Source organism: Gopherus evgoodei, chromosome 5, assembly GCF_007399415.2.
Source record: "Gopherus evgoodei ecotype Sinaloan lineage chromosome 5, rGopEvg1_v1.p, whole genome shotgun sequence".
Classification (NCBI taxonomy): Eukaryota; Metazoa; Chordata; order Testudines; family Testudinidae; genus Gopherus; species Gopherus evgoodei.
This window is the reverse complement of record NC_044326.1, coordinates 102,268,975-102,285,645: the sequence shown is the minus strand read 5'-3', so window position 1 is coordinate 102,285,645 and position 16,671 is coordinate 102,268,975. Positions and strand designations below refer to the sequence as shown.

At 46.4% G+C, this 16,671-nt stretch overlaps 1 pseudogene; it reads right to left on the bottom strand.

Moving 5' to 3' along the window:
• Positions 1-206: 206 nt before the first annotated feature.
• Positions 207-16,572, bottom strand: LOC115652437 (annotated as a pseudogene).
• Between the last annotated feature and the right edge of the window lie 99 nt (positions 16,573-16,671).

The following is a 16,671-nucleotide window of genomic DNA, read 5'->3' as shown; positions in this document are numbered from 1 at the left end:
ATCTATGTTTAACTGTGAGTAATGTGATTAGGGTAGGAAGAAACTAAATGCATCACAGGTAAACAAGAGTCATTACCTTTTTCCTGTTGCAGCATTCAAAAACTGTACAGTCACTCTAACATTCTGGGATTCCCCCAGTCTTCTAGAGGCCGAAATTTCCCTTTCTGAATAGAATTGCTTAGTGTAAGAAACTTTTAATCAGCATGCCAGGGAAAAAAAGTTTTATTTGACAGAACATTTAGAGGCTATGCATTTCTCTTCTGGAAAGTCTTATAAAATATAGAACTAAAAAGTTTGTCCAGAATTGCTGTACACACAAATCAAACCAAGTGATATTTAGATAGTACATTCAATTTCCTGAACTCAACTCCACAATAGTATACTTGCAAATTTGTTTTATTTCACTTTATACAAAGTTGAAACATGTATTTTAAAAAGCTTACAGTACCATAGGTCATATCTACTGCAGTAGAAAAAGTTAACATTGACTTGGGAAAATAAATGTTCTAGTTCATATGGGCTCTATTCACTACAGAGGGCCATCCATGGATTTGAGCCCACCTCTATATTAGCTAAGTGTGGCTAGCTTATATAGAGGAAGATCAGTACAGAGCCCGAAGCTAGAATGATTCTAACAAAACATCAGCTCTGCATCTGAAAATCAAGAGTTCACATAAACTAACTCTCCCCACTTCCTTAGCTGGGACTAGCTCTCCCCTGCTGGGGCCTTGCAGCTGCAAAGCAACTGCAAGTGTGACACTCGCCCTTCTGAACTCCATTTAAGAGCTGTAATCAAGAGAGATACTGTTTAGGTTTTATGGCCTCCTTACAACTTTTCATTTGCTTGTCTGACAGTGAAGCAAGAATGGTAATTCCCTCTGGATTGTGTCCTTAGATGACACGTTAAGCCTCCTTGCCATATGCTTGTGTGCAGAAAGGAAATTTTGAGAAGCCAGTTAGGCTGAAATTGGCAATACCTGAACATTCTCAAAAAATGAGTACTCCTATAAAATAAAAATGAAAAAGCAGCTCTCATATGCATAGAATCTCTTAATTTGCTAGTTCTTGACATCTGTATAGTATAACAAATTATTTCTCTACTATCAAGGTGCGATCAGATTGTATGAAAGAGTTGTAAATTTACTCTTGTGCACACAGCCTGGCCTTCAGTGTTGCCTACAGGTGAATTTCACTCCAAGTACTTAAAAGAATAGTAGAAACTCAGTAATGCTTCAGGCATCAGTACCTGGGAGAAGACAATGATTACAGAGTACAACTTTGATAATCTAAACAAAATGAGAAAAAATAAGTTCAGATAAGCCAGGTTTCAAACAATCATTCGATTATGAAATGAAACAACATCTAGAGATAGCCATGTACAATACAACTTCTGTTATCTCAAATGCCTTGCTATCTGCTACTACACATACCTGCCACAGGGTCCCAACACAACTGACCACAGGAATAGTGTTTTGTAAAGAAACAATAAAGATGGATATGCAACAGATTTTAGATTCCTTAATAGAATAAACACGGTAGCCACCAAACCTGAAAGGCTTACAAGAACAAAAACTGGCCTTGTGCCTTTGTTTCTTTCGGAAGTATAAACTCAGCCTGTAATTAATATCAAGAAAGTAAACTCTGCTCATCCCTAGGTTTGCTGGAGAACATGTGTATTATGGGCTCTCACATCTTAAATGAAGGGGCATGGGTTTTGTTTCCAACAATGCCCTTTCTCTAAAGTGTTAGTCACTGAACTTACTTACATTTAAAAATAAAAACAAAAAACTGAGTATTAGTTTGACTAACGCTACTTCTCAGCTTTCACTCTTGGATGTCTCATTTTACTAGTTCTTCTGTCACCCACAGTCTTCCAGGCTATATAGGCCCTGCATTTTTATCATAAAAAATAAACATTATCTAAAAAAGAAACGGAACAAAAATACATCCCTTATAGGCCTTCTTTAAATATTATGAAGCATCAAAAAAGGGTGCAAGCTAATATTTTTTAAAGTCTTTTCCAGGACACCTTTTAAACAATCCTAAGAAAAGGCAATAGCAAACATTAATATAGGCTTGTCTTCTTCATGATTCTCAAAAACTCTTGCTCATTTACTTCTCCATCTCCATCTCGATCAGCTTCATCGATCATTTCCTGTAAAGAACATTTAAGACTAACAACCAGACTCAATACACAAGACCTTTTATTTACTTTAAAGTAGGGCTCTCAAGCGACTAAAAAAAAATTAATAATGCGATTGAACAATAGAATAACATTTATTTAAATATTTTGGATGTTTTCTACATTCTCAAATCTATTTGTCTATTACAACACAGAATACAGAGTGTACAGTGCTCACTTTATTTTTATTACAAATATTGCAGAGTAAAAAACAAAAGAAATAGTATTTTTCAATTCACCTCATACAAGTACTGTAATGCAATCTCTTTATCATGAAAGTTGAATTACAAATGTAGACATGTGCAAAAATAACTGCATTCAAAAACAAATCAATGTAAAACTTTAGAGCCTACAAAGTCTACTCAGTCCTCCTTCTTGTTCAGCCAATCGCTTAGACAAACAAGTTTGTTTACATTTGCAGGAGATAATGCTGCCTGCTTCTTGTTCACAATGTCACCTGAAAGTGAGAACAGATATTCGCATGGCACTGTTGCAGCCGGCATCCCAACATATTTACAGACAGATGTGCTAAAGATTCACCTGTCCCTTGATGCTTCATCCACCATCCAGAGGACATGTGTCCGTGCTGATTACAGGTTCTGCTCGATAATAATCCAAGCAATGCGGACCGACACGTTCATTTCCATAATCTGAGTGAGATGCCACCAGCAGAAGGTTGATTTTCTGTAGTTTCCACATCGGAGTGTTGCTCTTTTAAGACTTCTGAAAGCATGGTCCACACCTCATCCTTCTTAGATTTTGGAAGGCACTTCAGATTCTTAAACCTTGGGTGGAGTGTTGTAGCTATGTTTAGAAATCTCACATTGATACCTGCTTTGCATTTTGTCAAATCTGAAGAGGAAATGTTCTTAAAATGAACAACATGTGCTGAGTCATGTGAGACTACTATAACATGAAATATATTGCAGAATGTGGGTAAAACGGAGCTGGAGACATACAAATCTCTCCCAAAGAGTTTGGTCACAAATTTAATTAACGCATTTTTTTTTTTTAATGAGCATCATCAGCATGGAAGCATGTCTTCTGGAATGGCGGCCAAAGCATAAAGGGGAATATGAATGCTAGGCATATCTGGAACGTAAATACCTTGCAATGCCAGCTATAAAAGTCTCATGCGAATGCCTGTTCTCACTTTCTGGTGACATTGTAAATAAGTGGACAGCATTATCTCACATAAATGTAAACAAACTTGTTTGTCTTAGCGATTGGCTGAACAAGAAGTAGGACTAAATGGATTTGTAGGCTCTAAAGTTTTGCATTGATTTGTTTTTGAGTGCAGTTATGTAACAAAATAAAATCTACATTTGTAAGTTGCATTTTCATGATAAAGAGATTGCACTACAATACTTGTATGAGGTGAACTGAAAAAATACTATTTCTTTTGTTTATCATTTTTATAGCGAAAATATTTGTAATAAAAAATAACCTTAGCAGTGTATACTTCGTATTCTGTGTTGTAACTGAAATCAATATATTTGAAAATGTAGAAAAATATCCAATATATTTAATAAATTTCAATTGGTATTATATTAACGGTGTGATTAAAACTGATCATGATTAATTTTTTTAATTGTGATTAATTTTTGAGTTAATCGCATGAGTTAACTGCAATTAATCAACAGCCCTACTTAAAGGATATGAAAAAAATATAAAAAGCAAACAAGTTTACACCATGAAATATTTAATTATGCATCTACATTTGGAACACGTTTTGGGTCTAATGCCGTATGCCTCATGTACGCTAAATGCCTACTGAATTCAGTGGGTCCTTTGGCTGGCTGGCCAGAACAAAAGTGGTTGTTACTCCTATAAGAGCTACTTCTGCAACTGAAGGCAGAGGAGCAAGGAGAAACAAGAAATGGCCGGGCCAGGTTGGAGGAGATGGCCCTTCCAGTGACTGAGGATAGGATGGGGGATATTTATACCACAGATAGTTCCAGACAAGCCCTCTCACTGGGATCAGTGATGGGGGAGTGACCACCAAGCCCACTCTCCTCCAGGGCAGGAGTTACTGAAATAAGTGGGGCAACAGATTTAGCCACAGAGCTAAGTGGGTGGGAATCTTCTATTTTAGGAGGGGGTTGCCTGAGACTTGTAGGGTAAACTGCTGTTGACGTCCATAGAAAAGCTTTACACAACTGTTGCAGGCTAATAATTGTTACAGAAGCTGCAGGCTTCCCTTGGTGGGAAAGCTTGGCAGGTGTAGTTCCGGTCAACCAGCATGGACTCACATTTTGGATACGCGGATACTATAACTAGGTGGTGAAGACCAAGCAATGGGGTAGGAGTCATTAACAATTGCTGCTCATGTTTCCTTCTGATTGTATCCTTTTGGGTTTCTATTTTGAGATGGAGAAGGGCTTGACAGCAGCCTCCCAGATAAATGGAAACAATTAAGAAAATGATGATGGCCTGCACTGTGTGATTTATTGCTGGGTATTCTCAGATATTTTAGGTGAATAAAGTTGTGGCCTAATTAAAACATGTCTGTTGCCTCCTGTCTTTCTTTCAGAATAGCCTGAATTGTGCCTGACAGAGCTAAAGAACTGGCCCAAAGTTTGATGGGAAATTATTACGAAGGTCAGAATTTACCTGCAATTCTTCATCTGTTAAATTCTCTCCTAGCTCCTTGGCAACTCTCTTTAAATTTTTGAAAGAAATCTTTCCTGTCCCATCATCATCAAATAATCTGAAGGCTTTCAAGATTTCTTCTTTTGAATCTTTCTCATTCTAAAATGAAAAAAAATAAAAACCCATTTGTCTAAATGTCCTCATTCATTTATTGCATTTGATTTTTCAGCGAAGTAGATGATTACCATTTTTTGGGTCATCATGGCCAAAAAGTCTTCAAAATCAATGGTGCCACTTCCTTCTTTGTCGATATCTGCTATCATTTTTTAACTTCTTCTTTCTTTGGCTCAAAGCCTAAAGCACGCATTGCTACCTGCAACAAAGAGCAATTCAGTTAACATATACAACAAGATGCCACTAGAATTATACCTATATCATTTGCATGAAGCAGTGTTTCAGTTCTTTTCCTCAAACTGCAATTATAACTTAAAGTATATAAAACTCAAAGAAATTCTTATCTACATTAGTCATCCTTTTAATTATTAATGGTAGCATTACACAGTAATGGCATTTTTCCTTTGGAGTTGAGTAGTTTTTTGTGACTTACCGCTCCAACAAAACAACATAAATTTCTTAAATTATATATTGGTTTTCAGGGTATTTTACAGATGAATTGAATTGCTGAACTGGGATTTCAAGTCTCTGCAGGTCTCCTGTTCTCATTGATCCTACTCCTATTGAACTGTACAGCAAAACTCCCACTAACATTAAGGTAAGGAGGAACAGGCCTCAAGTAAATTTTAAAACATAATAACTATTCTACTTATGATATATAAACAGTTAAAAGGAATCCCCATTCCTAGCTCTAGGGACTTTTATATTTATTTAAAGAGAGAAAAACCCAAAACCTAGAAATGTAACAACTATTAGGTATTTAAACGTCCTTTTAAATCAGTCAATGTGACCATCAGAAAACAAAATCCCTGCCTTTTACGGGCCACAAACAAAATACAAAACATAACTTTACAAACATGTAATTTAGACAAAGGGTTCTCAAACTGGGGGTCGTGAGATTATTACATGGGGGGGGTTGCGCGCTCCATCCCAAACTCTGCTTTGACTCCAGCATTTATAATGGTGTTAAATATATTAAGAAATGTTTTTAATTTATAAGGGGGGCTTGTGCTTGCTATGTGAAAGGGGTCACCAGTACAAAAGTTTGATAATCACTGATTTAGACTGTCATAGATGGGGTTAACAGCAGGTATTTTTAAAATTAAATTTTGTACCTGCAGTCTTTCAGCACCTTGAACTATGCTTGCTGCTACTCAAAAAATTATTATTTATATAGCATCAGGAGCATGCTAGGTGCCTGAAGCAAATTTAATTTAGAAAGATTACATTCAGTTTCAAAAATACTTGGATTAGGGTGGATTTGGGGTATGTTTGGATCAACCAGAAATTTTTCTGTATTTCTGGTCAAGGAAAATTCCTATTTTTTTTTTCTTTCCATTTCAGAATGGAAGACGTTTCAGAGTCATGAAACTCTTCCCAAATTGAAAAATCCATTTCCTGAACAGCGCTAAAAATCGTGAATGCATGTGACACATTGAATATTTTACCTAAGAAACATATTGCAAATTTCTGTTATCTTAGCAGCTAAATTCATCCATTGGTTCTAAAATTAACTTTTACATATTATCAATATATTAATTAGACCAGCCAGACTGTGCTGACAAGGTTTAGTGTTTAAAGTCACTGAAGTCAACAGGAGCTGGGAGTAACTCAACACATCTGAAAATCCAGCCTGAGATTTCTCCAGTTGGGCACTGGGGTCGAATTAATGCGGGGCTTTAGGGGCTGCAGCCCAGGACTTCAGGTGAAGGGGGGGTCCCAAAAATAAATCCATAATTGTATATAATTCAGTGATCACCATGTCTATCGCAATCAACTGATTGCGATCTCCTGGCAGAGGCTCCAGGATCAATCTCCAGGCCACTAAAAGTCCAGTGGCGCAGCAGGGCTCAGGCAGGCTGTCTGCATGCCGTGGCCGCACGCTGCTCCCAGAAGGGGAGGTCAGAGGCACCTCCGTCTGCTCCCAGAAGGGGAGGTCAGAGGCTTCCTGTGGGGCAGGTCAGAGGCACCTCCGCCTGCTGTCCCAGCACTGTGTTCCCAGCCAATGGGAGCTGTGGGGGCAGCACTTGCGGGCAGCGCATGGAGACACGCTGTCCCCTTCCCCCCAGGGTGCTCAGAGTTGTGACTGCAGCCGGCCACTTCCGAGAGTGGCATGGGGCCACAACATGCAGACAGGCAGCTTGTCTAAGCCCTCCTGCCTCGTCGGCCGGGAGCTGCCTGTGGTAAGCGCCTCCTGGCTGGAGCCTGCACCTGATACCCTCTCCTGCACCCCAACCCCCTATCCCAGGTCAGAATCCCCTCCTGCACCAAACTCTCTCCCTGAGCCCGCACCCCTCAACCTCTCCTGCACCCCAACTTTCTGCCCAAGCCTAGAACTCCCTCTTGCACCCAAACTCCCTCCCAGATAGAAATGAATATCACAGCTGTTCTAAGATAAGAAGTAGGCTATTTTGAATTAACTACCTCTATTCTACATGTTTTAAGACTGAAATGTAACCACAGAACGGCTTTATGTTAATTAAAAGGCAAGTTTAGTATAGCATTAATAGTCTCAATGCCATAATTGTGATCATTTTGTTTTAAATTAGGAAAAAGACTTGTATACAGGGGCCCCACAAAATCTAATAGCCCCAGGCCCACAGGAGAATTAATCTGGCCCTGTTTGGCACCCAAGCATTGGTTTACATTTGTAAAATTCAGTTCTCAGAAAACAAGCCATTTCATATATTATTTGTGACTGACAATGCCAGTCTACAACTTAGTTTAGACACTGGTGAATAGAGCAGGTTAACAGCAACAACTTTGAAAATAACATAAAGAAAAAGTTACAACCTTCAGTTCTTTTACATCAATGCTTCCAGATCCATCAGTATCAAACAAATCAAATGCTTCTCTGATCTCCTGCTTTTGTAATTCAGTTAGTTCTGGTTTCAATCCACTTTTCTTCCGCTGGGCAGCACCCAGCCAGCTTTTCTGTAGTTAGATGCCTTCAATAAATGGATGAAAGACAAAAGTTGGTAAAGACTCATTTCTAAAAAACAAAACCAAAAAATACTCAGCAATAGTAGAACAAAGAGAACGTCTGTTACTGCAACTGGTAGATGTTGGCTCAGTTCTGGCCAGCACCTAGAATCCTTTTGTTCAGACTATCAGGAACCACCCCCAAGAGACAGTGTTAAGCTTTTGGCAGCATGGGAAAAAGATATTAGCTAGATGTTTCTGCCAGAATAATCAGCAATTAAAATAATTAACACTGTTTACCACAACTGTCATCTTTCAGTGGCAGTATTAACTCATCACTTAGATGACTGAGGATGTTACGTTTCTTGACTACTGCTTCAGTCTGTCTGCAGACAGCATGGCACTAATTTAACCTTGAAAACATTAAGAGAAATCTATCATTACAACCATAATGGCTAGCACTATAGGCTTCAACTTTGAGCATGATTAAAGAGTACCTCAATACTTGTTCAGCACAGAAATGGGAGTGCTTATTCTGGATTAGTGGAGTTTGCCCCTGGTTTACATTAGAACTGAGCCTCTGAGCTGCTTGTAATTGTACTCTTCATTGGCACCCTGGGCCACAGAAACTAGAAAATGGCGAGTATACCTCCTAGCTCTCACACACCTTAAGTCACTGGCGGTCAGAGAGAGGAACAGAGGGCTAGCTATGTAGGAGCCAGTATGCAGGGGTATTCCCATATCCCTTTGCATTGCCAGAGTAGTATAAAGGGGACATATTTCAATGGAGAATTGCATTCCTTCCTCCTCGTCTTTTTTAATTTAAATTTAAAGCTTATAATCTGGAGTACAATTCTGCAAACAGGAATGACAACTTCCACCACATCTCTGAACACAAGAGGCTCAGTCCTGATTCTTGATTCTGCCTAGGTTCACATGAAGACAGTATTCAAAAGTTCACACTTTAGGGGCGAGAGAAGTAAATAAAAGTTTATTACAATGGAAGTTTAATTTTGCACTTAGTAGGAAAAGTTCTTACCTATAATAAGAAAAAAACAGTTACTCACATTTTAGTAACTGTTGTTCTTCAAGATGTGTTGTTCATGTCCATTCCAAGCAAGTGTGTGCACGCTGCGTACACGCCAGCCGGAAGATCTTCCCCTAGCGGCATCTGTAGGGTCAGCCCTGGCGCCCCTGGAAGTGACGTCACTAAGGCGCCCTATAAAGGGGCCCGCTGACCCTCCAACCCCCTCAGTTCCTTCTTGCCGGCACTCCGACAGAGGGGCAGGAGGGTGGGTGTTGGAATGGACATGAACAACACATCGCGAAGAACAACAGTTACTAAAAGGTGGGTAACCGTTTTTAATTCTTCAAGTGGTTGTTCATGTCCATTCCAAGCGGTGACTCACAAGCCTGAGCCTAGGTAGTGGGGTCGGAGTTCACTGCTGGACTGGAGTACTGCACGACCAAGGCTGCATCATCTCTAGCCTGGTGCGTGATGGCATAGTGCGACGTGAAAGGGTGGATGGAGGACCACGTGGCCACTCTACAAATCTCCCGAGTCGGGATCTGAGCCAGGAACACCGCAAAGGAGGCCTGCACCCTAGTGGAGTGGGCCGTGACTGGAGGGACAGGGGTCTTAGCTATGCGGTAGCATTCCGGATGCAGGTCGCATCCACGAAGAGATTTTCTGAGAGGAGATCGGGAGCCCTTTCATCCTATCCGCCACCATGATGAAGAGCTGAGTCAAGCGTCTGAATGGCGTGGTACATTCAATGTAAAGGCTAAGGCCCTGCGGACATCCAGGGAATGTAGCCTGCGTTCCTCACCAGAAGAGTGTGGTTTCGGATTAAAACACCGGGAGAAAGATATCTTGTCCCATGTGGAACTGGGAGATGACCTTGGGGAGGAAGGCTGGGTGAGGTCTAAGTTGGACCTTGTCCTTATAAAAGACAGTGTACGGGGGCTCGGATGTCAACGCCCTGAGCTCTGACACCCTCCTGGCCGAGATGATCGCCACCAGGAAGGCGGTTTTATATGACAAGTACAACAGGGAGCACGAAGCCAGGGGCTCGAAGGGAGGTCCCGTGAGGACGGAGAAGACCAGACTCAGGTCCCGGGCAGGAGCTGGTTGACGAATATGCGGAAATAGCCTGTCCATGCCCTTGAGGAAACGACTAACCAGCGAGTTCACGAACACCAAGGTACCCCTCTCTCCCAGATGGAAAGCCGAGATGGCCTGCCAAGCGAACACGAATCGAGGAGAGGGAAAGGCCCAGGTGTCTGAGGTGGAGCAAATAGTCTAGGATAATAGGGATTGGGACTCCCCAGTGGATTGTGACCTGCTGACCTGACCATATGGAGAAGCGCTTCCATTTGGCCAGGTAGGTGGCCCTCGTTGATGGCTTCCTACTACCGAGCAGCACTTGTCTGACCTGCTGGGAGCGCTGCATCTCCATTGGGTTCAGTCATGGAGCATCCAGGCTGTGAGGTGGAGAGATTCCAGGTTCGGGTGGCGGAGGTAGCCCCGGTCCTGCATGATCAGGTCCGGAAGCAGGGGCAGCAGGTCAGGGGCGCCTGAATGGACATGTGCAGGAGCGACGTGTACAAATGTTGGTGCGGTCATGCCGGAGCTATCAGGATTACCCGTGCATGGTCCCTGCGGATCTCAAAATCACCTGTGTATCAGGGAATCGGAGGAAAGGCGTAGAGCAATCCGACCCCCCAAGACTGGAGGAAGGTGTCGACAGAGACCCGGACTGAGGCTCAGGAGAAAGCAGAAACCATCGGCACTTCCTGTTTTCCCTTGAGGCGAACAGGTATAACTGGGGAAAGTCCCAGAGCTGGAAGACTGAGCGTACTACGTCCCGTCGGAGGGACCACTCATGACCCCAGAATGAGCGGCTCAGGGTGTCCGCCACGCCGTTTCTGCTCTCCCAGAAGGTAGAACGCTGTCAGGTGAGTAGCATTCTGAACACAGAAATCCCACACACCAAGGGCTTCCCTGCACAGGGGAGAGGCGCATGCACCCCGTTTGTTGATATAAAAGACCGCCGATGTGTTGTCCGCAAGGACTGAAACACATCTGCCGACCAGGTGGGACTGGAAGGTCAAACAAGCCAGGCAAAACCGCTCTCAGCTCCCTGACATTGATATGCAACTCGAGGTCCTCCAGCGATCACAAGCCCTGCGTCCTGAGATTCCCCAGGTACGCTCTGCAACCCCGATCCGAGGCATCCGTTACCAGAAAGAGGGAGGGTTGAGGGGCGGTAAAGGGGACGCCCATGCACACTTTCTGCGGGTTGAGCCACCACCGTACGAGCTCAGCACCAAGTGGGGAACGGACACCACGGAGGCCAAGGGGTCCCTGGCCAGGCGGGCAAAGCCGGAGTCCAAGGGGTCCCTGTCGCTAACCAGGACTGTGGCGGGCGAAGCCGGAGTCTGGCATGGTTTACCACATAGGTGCACACCACCATGTGACCCAACAGCCGGAGGCAGATCCGCGCCACAGTAGTTGGGGCACTTTGCAGTCCAAGGATAGGCTCGGATATCGCACGGAACCTGGATTCCGGAAGGTACACTGTGGCGTGGGTGGAGTCCAGAACCGCCTCTATGAATTCTGTCATTCCGTAGGAGACAGGGTGGACTTGGCTTCGTTCAAGAGGAGGCCGAGTTTGAGAAAGGTCCGCCTGGTGAACAGTACCTGAGCCTCCACCTGCTCCTTGGTGTGGCCCTTTATGAGCCAATCATCCAGGTAGGGGAATACCTGGATGCCCCGCCTGTGCAGGAAGGCCGCCACAACTGCCATGCACTTCATGAAAACCCTTGGGGCAGCTGACAGGCCAAACGGGAGCACCGTGAACTGCAGATGGGCGTCGGCCATGATGACCTGGGGTGTCAGGGTGTCGGGGAATTATGGCGATGTGGAAATAAGTGTCCTTTAAGTCGAGGGTGGCATATCAGTCTCCTGGATCCAGAGAGGAATGATCAAGGACAGGGAGACCATGTGGAACTTGAGCTTTCGTACAAACTTGTTCAGTCGCCGCAAGTTCGGATGGGTCTTAGGCCCCCTTTCGCCTTCGGTATTAGGAATACCTGGAATAGAAGCCTTTGCCCCTGAGATCCCGAGGGACTTCCTTCCTTCATCGCCCCTGCCTCTATGAGGGACTGCACTTCCTGAATTAGAAGTGCTCGTGAGAGGGGTCCCTGAAGAGGGAAGGGAGGGGGGAAAACTGGATAGCATATCTCCTCTCTACCGTGCGGAACACCAAACTGTCCAACATGATTCTGGACCAGGCCATGGTGAAGGGGAACAGACGTGACCCAAAGGTAGGGGTAGAAGGATGCAGAGTTCTCGATAGGTAGGTCCCCTCGACTGTATCATCAAATAGGGGGCCTAGGCCCCAATGACTGCCTCGGTTGACCGGATGCCTGGCCGGAGGGGTGGTGTTGGTGACGCCTCCTGCCATTTCTGCCCCGCCTGTGCCCCATCTCCTGGCGAGTCTGAAGCTAGTAGGGGCGTGGGGCTGTCTGCGGCCTAAACTGCCTGCGCTGGGTCACAGGAGTATGCAAGCCCAGCGAGCAAAGCGTTAGCCCTCGAGTCCTTTAGGCTATGTAGACACTTGTCCATTTTTTTCAGAAAAACAGCATCTGCTCCTCAAAGGGGAGGTCCTGAATGGTTTTGCTGGACCTCATAGGGAAGGCCTGAGACCTGGAGCCAGGCTCCCCACCTCATGACCAGGCCCATGGCCAGGGTGCGCGAGGCTGAGTCTGCCGCATCTAGGGCCACTTGGAGAGAGGCTCGGGAGATCAGTTTCCCCCCTTCCACTAGGGCTGAAAACTCTGACCTCGAGTCCTGGGGAAGGAGCTCCGTAAACTTCAACATGGCTGCTGAACATGTGTTATGACTGTGTCAGCTTACAATCGCCTGTTGGTTGGCAGTACGGAGTTGAAGGCTGGCCGTAGAGTACACCTTCTACCAAAGAGGTCGAGCCTTTGGCGTCCCTGTTCTTGGTGTTGACCCCTGAAACCCTTGACGCTCCTGTTGGTTGGCTGCATCTACCACCAGGGAGGTCCGGGGGGTGGGTGAGTGTACAAGTGTTCATGCCCTTTAGAGGGGACGAAATAACGCCGTTCCGTTCTCTTGGCACTAGGGGCCAATGAGGCTGGCGTTTGCCGTAAGGTGCAGGACATATCCGCTATGGTCTTGATCAACGGAAGGGCCATCCTGGATAGTCCTGAGGGAGCCAGGATGTCCACTACCAGATCTGCGTCCATCTTGATTTCCTCAGCCTGGATGCGAGGCTCTGAGCTGCTCACCGGAGCAGTTGTTGAAGGATCCGAGTGTCCTCCAGGGCCAGTGCCACAGCCGTGCCCAAGACCTCTTCATCAGGGGAGGAAGATGAGGAAATCACTTGGATCGGCCCTTCCTCAGGTGCATGTAGCCCTGTGGGGTCCTGCGGCACAAGGTACTATAGTTGCAGAGCCGGTTCTGATTCTGAATGCAGCACCGCAACCGGAACCAGGGTCGCCAGTGAGCGGCTTGGCGTATCAGGTGGTGCCTGCTGAGCCCGAAACATAGTCGCTGCCGGTGCTGCTGCCTGGCTAGGGGGTGCTAAACTTGGATATGGCACACTCTTGCCCGGCGACGGTGCCAGTGGAGGAGGCAACTGCGCCGGGGCCACCGATGCCGATCTGGATTGAGGACCAAACGCCTGGCCCACCGACTGGTGGTAGGTCCAGGGGGTCCAAAACGGCCACTGTGAGGGCGGATGCCATTGCTGCTGCTGCCACTGTGGCTAACGCTGGTGGCTCACCCCCGAAACGATCTCCTGCTCCGCGACCGGCTGCAGCAGTAGGAGTCTGCCTCTGAGTCTGAGGTCTCTGAGTAAGAGGACCTGGGGGGAGCAGCATCCCATGCCGTTGGAGAGTGATGCTGAGGCGGCGGGGAGCCTCTTATCTGGTCAGGTGCTGCCCTAGCGGCGTGGAGCGGGGAGGGAGGCGGACAGCATGGCTGGCTTGCCCTTGATTGTACTAAGGGAGGGGCTGCGGTAGGCAACTCCTTGCTATGGTGCGGGGAGGCCAGCGCCGGGAGTCCATCAAGTCTGAGGCTGACCTTGAATGCCTCCGGTGTCGAGGGGAGGTGCAAGTCTCCGCTAAGGTCCGAGGATCTAGGCTGGTCCAGACTCGACCGCCCTCTCTGTGGTGAAGGAGTCGACGGAGCAGCCGAGGGCTGTAGCCCAGCCTGTCCGCTTATACCTGCGGACGGTGTTGGCCTCTGAAGGTCCTGATGGGGTGACCGTTCCCTCACCGGCCTCCTCTTCTTAGCGGACACCAGAGACGGTGAGCGGTGCTGCACTGAGGCCGACTTCCTATGACCCGACTCCATTCAGTGCCGGGTTTGGGGGGATTGGGCTGAGCCCTAAGTCTTGATGCTGGTGCCGGGCACTCCGCACCGAGGAAGACGTGCTGGGCACTGCCTCGGCCGGTTCTGGGTCCAAGGGTGGCCGCAAGGCAGCCTCCATCAGGAGGATTCTAAGTCTTTGAGCTCTGTCTTTGAGAGTTCTGGGGCAGAAGCTCCTGCAGCTAGAGCACCGGTCCCTTTGGTGGCCTCTCCGAGGAACCTCAAACAAGCAGAGTGCGGGTCGCTCTTGGGCATGAATTTCCCGCAGTCCTTGCAGAGTTTAAACCTGGGGGACCCGGGCATGCCCAGAGGGCGACGAAAACGTGGGGAGGGGAACGCCCCGACTACCAAGAACTCTATACAAATAACCTAAGTAAACTAACTATATACACAGACTATACACACGGGGATAGGACACTGCTAACTTGCTATCCGCAAGAGAAGTTCCAGCTAGCCGTCACCGGCTGGTAAGAAGGAACTGAGGGGGGTGGAGGGTTGGCAGGCCCTTTATAGGGTGCTGTAGTGGCGCTACTCCAGGGGGCGCCCAGGCCGACCCTACAGACGCTGCTAGGGGAAAATCTTCTGGCTGGCGTGCACGCGGCGTGCACACACCTGCTTGGAATGGACATGAACAATCACTCAAAGAAGAATTAGACTTTTCAGGCCAAGCCATAACTTTCTGTCAGTAGGATGCCACTAAAGTAAGTAACATTTTTTAGATTCTATTTGGGTTGGAATTTTATTTTTAATATGACTTGTCCATACTAGGTTGGCTTAGGAACCCATTATTCCTGCAAATCTCTCACTTTTCCTTCATTAACACAGCTGCTCCAGATTTTTAATATTTAAAACCCCTAAGATATCACATTTAAGTAATAGAGGGACTCACAGGGAGACTCTCTAATTGAAAAGTAAGGATAAATTGTTATACAGCAGAGGCCCAAACCATCTGTCTTTCAAAATTCCATACATCCAATTGATCAAATGGATACTGCTTATTGTTCTTTCCACACATTTCAAATTTTAACACTGCACAAATTCTTCAGTGCAACTATTCCATTTACATTCTTTTCTTGCCCACATAATTGCTATGTATGCTAACGGACAGTCAGACACCAGAACAGGGTAAATTAATTAGGAGAGCACATTTACCCATTCTAGGTGGTACTGTGGGTGTGTCCTGCATGTTACCACACTCAAAATTCAAACTGCAGATTTGCCATGTTTGGTATTTTATCTCTACTAGACAAAAGAGTGACATTACTATGTCATTCTGAAAAAGGAATGTTTACCTGTTCTACTGGAATTAAATTTGGGTAAGTTTATTTTAGCATCCTGCAATCTAGCCAAAATCGATAATACCCCATAACATAACAACAACAAAACAAAGTGAAATAGTTGGAAAACCTGAACAGACTAGTTTTCCAGGGGCTGAGCAGTAGCTCTTCAAGGTGAACTCAAGTGTCTTAGCCTCTCTGACACTTTCTCTCGGTGTAGCTCAGAGAAACAACAGGTGCTTACCAAGAACCCCAGGTCAAGGGAAGTGTGTATGGATTAGTGGTCACATGGGGATGAGCCACCCTAGGGCCTATGCAAGCAAATACAGGATACTCTGTAAAGTTGCTAATCAGGGTCTCTCTGTATAACTAAAAAAAAAAAAGCAGCACCAGACCTGCTCCTTGAATCAATCCTGAAGACCCAGAATCCCCTGCAGGAGGCCAGAACCCAGCAGCCTGTCTGACAAGAGCTGAAGAGGGCTCCTTTATTAAGCCCTTGACAGCATGTCCACGATTTGACGGTAACAGCAATTAAAAACCGAGCCAGTGCTTAGATGCGAACACCACCCGCATGCCAGCTTGTCTGGAACTAGTCCTGCACCACCTGGTTGCTGCGCAGGGCTGGGATCCCCCACTGCATCTTCACACGGGGCGCTCAACGCCTCAACCTCGACGCTTGGGTCGGGACGGGCTGTGCCACGGTGCCCAGGCCCGGGGGTTGGCAGCTCGTCTGCCCCAGGCCTGGGGAAGGGTTCCTGGCGCGCTCTAAGGGCTGGGGCAGGTGGGGGAGAGGCCAACTCTGCCAGGGCGGGGGTGGGGGCTACACACTCACCATCTGACACGCGGCACTGGGGCTCGCGGGGCGCCAATTGCTCTGCCGCCAGCACACACGGAACACCTCTCCTGGGGCCGGCAGCGCGGCCCGTCCAATGACCGGCGAGAATGCCCCCGAAGCCCCGCCCTCCTCAATACGCGGGCCCAGTCAGGTGCGGCGAGCATTGTGAAGTCACACCAAACGTCATGTTGCCCGTTGTCTTGGATACACACTACAAACGCAAGCGTCGTTGTCCTGGCAACAAATCCCGTTTTAGCTGCCTCCGGGAGGTTGGGCGCATGCGCTT